The sequence below is a fragment of the Nothoprocta perdicaria genome, unplaced genomic scaffold (genome assembly GCF_003342845.1).
Source record: "Nothoprocta perdicaria isolate Ctin4 unplaced genomic scaffold, notPer1 scaffold_81, whole genome shotgun sequence".
In the NCBI taxonomy this organism is placed as follows: Eukaryota; Metazoa; Chordata; class Aves; order Tinamiformes; family Tinamidae; genus Nothoprocta; species Nothoprocta perdicaria.
The window spans coordinates 2,977,626-2,981,581 of NW_020456099.1; positions in this window are offsets into that span (position 1 = coordinate 2,977,626).

A 3,956-nucleotide genomic window follows, 5' to 3' on the forward strand; every position below is an offset into this window, starting at 1 on the left:
TCTTTCTTTCTTTCTTTCTTTCTTTCTTTCTTTCTTTCTTTCTTTCTTTCTTTCTTTCTTTCTTTCTCTGTTTCATCACTACAAATTAAAAAAAACAAAGAAAAGACAGCTGAAGCACAGCACTAGTGCTATTGTACGTGATGCCTTGGGAGCCTTACTTTAAGGAATCAGCTCAGCTTTCAAACACTGCATAGAACATGAGAGCTAATTTTGAAACCAGAGTTGCATGTCAGTTTATGAACTGCATGTAAAGACTTTGCTGCCTGTAGTCCCTGAGCAGTATCTTAATAGTTCTCAGTGTGTGAACTGAGCTGCTGCTGCTAGAGCTTGTAGGTAACAAAAACCGCATAGGTATTTTCCCTTTCATTCATGTCTAACTAATGAAAGTGTAATTTGGCAGTTAAAAATACAAATCTGTCAACAAATGTGGCATGCTCATTTTTTCTGTGTTCTCAGTGAATCCAATACAGTCTAACATAGGGCAAAAGTGAACTGTTTAAACCTTAAAAGATTGTAAATGCAGATTTTTATGCTAAGCCCTTTAGGTCCATGCATTGAAAATTCGTGTATAATGTCCTTATAGCCTTGCTGCCGACGTATGGACAGTGTCTGCATCTTCTGTAGTGAAGGACCCGTTGGTCCCAAAGGGACCAAGGCAAGGACCTGAAGGTCTCCAAAGACATGGGCAGATCCAGTCTTCGTGTTCAGAGGTCACATTCCAATTCTGCCTTACTTTTGTGCTCAGACACCCAGGGCTACCCATGAGGACAGAAGGAGGGTGGCTCTTCGGCCAGCGAACAGTCCTGTACGAAGGGCTGCAGCTCTGCACTGCTCAACGGGGCCTGGAAGGGAAGTAAAAGCAGCAACCCAAGCACATGGACTCCCACTCCATTTTGTTCTGGTATGAAGCTAAGTATGCAGCACAATGTCTGCTCTTCAAGAAACAATTCCGGCCCTCAGCTCGATCCCAGCCCTCCCTGGACTGGGATCGAGAGGGCCAAGTGTCCTTGGAAGCCCTGGGCACCATCAGCTGCTTTGCTTGCAAGCAGTGCTAAGTCCCCAGCAAGCACGCAGCTGGGAACACACCCAGCCTGCAGCTTTCTGTGCTGTCTTCCATGCAAGCTTCTCACTCACACTTCCAGCTACTTTTCAAAATCCTTCATTACAAAGCAAGGAATTCAGAAGGAAATGAAACAATGGGCCTAACATTGAAAAAATATATATATGTTTTGAAAAAATCACTACTGCRGGAAAATCAATTCACAGTGTTTTCTACAGCTCTATTTGAGCTCCAACTTGTATGCTTTTTTAGCTTAATAGTAGAAAATTAAARTAAGATCTTTCTGCCAGATTTAGACTTTTATGGTGCTCTTGCAACACACCAGCTTAAGACTCCTGCAATGTGGAGTCCAGCGAAAGCAGTTAACTTGCTGGATTTGACAGTGAAACCCAGGGCTTGGATACAAACTAGCAATATGGTAGGATCTGGGTTTTGGCCACCTTCTTTCAGGAAATCTTTCCTTGCTACCAAAGCCTTGAGGTCTGCTCTTTGTGTGTGAAGATGACTATGAATACGTGTCTATAGCTTAACAAAGTATTTTGTTATTACAGGTTTGGCGTTTGCTCCTCCTCATGGCATGGGAGTACTTGAAGAACAGTAAATCTGAAGAGAAATCAATGAATTGACCTATTCTAGGCCTAATCACCCAAATGAGAAAGGATCCTGAAACTCCCKTTCTGCTTTCCGTGAATCTGTTTCACAAAACCTAAACCTGGGCTCATGTTCAAAACGCCCCTGAGCTGCAAGCACATAATGGACAGTGCCCGCAGCAAGGCCTGGCAGCKTCCCTGGGAGCTTCTCTGCTCCGTGCTCCTCCAGGCCTCACCAGAATGAYGCTGGCTTATCACTCCCAAGTCTGGGTATGTGAAATCTTGGAATGCCATACACTTCCATTCAAACACCAACACGCAAAATACAAGGAGAAAAGGGGGTAACTTCTGGCTTTGAGTAGCAAGGCCCAAAGAAGCTTACAAGGAGTCTTGTAAGTGCTTGTACAGAAGCTGTGGTGGTGCTTGGGGTGAGGCTGGGGATCCAGCACCACTGCCACCCCGTAACTCTGTCCATCACTCATTTCAGCACAAGATCACACGGGGTTAGGGCTTGCCCTGCCACTCCTCTCACTGGGGCCTTGCTTCTTGCAGCGCAGAGGGAAGTCACTGCCTTAAACCGCGGTGAGGAGGGCGAGGAAAAAGAAAACAGGTCAGGGCTATGGGAAAACACGGAACAAGGCCCTGCCTTGGGTGGGGAAGCGGCACCTGTGGGGAGAAGGGGCCAGCAAGGTGCTGAAAATCCTAAAAAATACCCTAGAGCTTGAAAAGATGCAAGATAGATGTCTTCTGGYGCCAGGCAGCGCGTGCTGCAGTGACAGTCCAGCAGGCACGAGGCTGCCCGGCTCGAGGGGCCGGCTCCCCGCGCCCACAGCCGGGCAACCCGCGCGCTCGTCAGCGCCGCGCGCGTCTCTCCCGCGCCAGCCCTCTCGGGTGCTGGGCAGACAGGTGATGCGTCCSGTTTCAAAAGCACAAGCTAGCATCTCCCTCAGAAACACATTTTTCATAAATTCTCTTTCCTTGAAGACGTCTTGTTAACATTTCTAAATAGCACCTAAAGTGGTTCCTCAACCTTCATTTCTTATCATGGTTGTTGCTTGGGACCCGTCCTCTGTCTATCTATAGTTTATGCTGAAAAGGAGAGCACATTGCTCCCTCTTTGGAAAAATGCTAATTGCTAACCCTTTAACAGAAGATACCCCACAGCAGCAGTCACTTCAAGACCCTCAGAAGGCACAAACTGTCGGAGAAAAGCCAGCAGTAAATGACAGAAGAAACAGCTTGTGCGCTGTAGTCCGGGTTTCTCACAGAACACAAATATATTCCCTTAACTTTCACAGTCATCTGCAAAACATTTCACAAAACATGTGAAACTGGAAGCGTTTGTATGGACAGAGCTTAATTGTACACTGAGAAATTGCAAGAAACACCACATTTCAGACATTCAACACGACCTTTCCATTCAGCCAGTTTGGTGCAAGTTGTACAGCACATACTATTTCACTGTAAACAAAATTGTAGTATACATTAAAACCCTCTTAACAATCAGGCTGGTCTGAAAGAACTAGCAGCTTGTTTTGCTACCCTAAACACAACAAGTACTTCTTGTTCTGGCTTGCTCATTTCCAAAAATGAAGACAGGCTAGGGAGAGACCTGCTGTTTGCAGATCAGAGTAAACACATATATGGAGAAGGAACTATTTAACCTAAAGACCAGAATAAATGGCTATGAATCAGTTGTGATTATGTTCAGGGTGGAAATTAGAAGGTGGTTCCTAACCTTTAGAGAAGTCAGGTCCTGGAACAACCTTGCAGCTRGCACAGCAGGAGAAAAGCCCTATCAATCCCAATGGATTATCCAATACAGCAGTTGCACTATACAGGGGAGCAGAGCTGATGACCCACGAGGTCCTTCCAGTTCTTTCCTCCTGCGAAGGTTATCCCAACAATTTGTTTTAGGTGTCCATGCCTTGCAAGACTTCTGCGGGATCCACATACCCTTGAGACTCYGTGAATTCCTTCCTATCTTTCACAGACCTGAGGTAACACGGGCAGCAGAGCTGACTTTTGCTCCGTGCAGTGGAGAAATACCTGACGTGATGGYGGGATAGACGAGCGTGTTTCTCAGGTAAGGAAAGGGGGGATGAGCAGCACCTCACCCCTGTTGTGCAGGTGATCTCAGGGCACCCGACAACAGGCACCGTGCAGCTCTGCTGGCCAAGTCCTGCCTCTGTGGCCCATGGAATTAAAGCCATTTAATGGAGCCAGGCCAACGACACAGGGCAGCACGAATAAGCGACTCGGCTGTGGGAACCTCACCTGCTTGTGAAGCACATAACTGAGCYGAG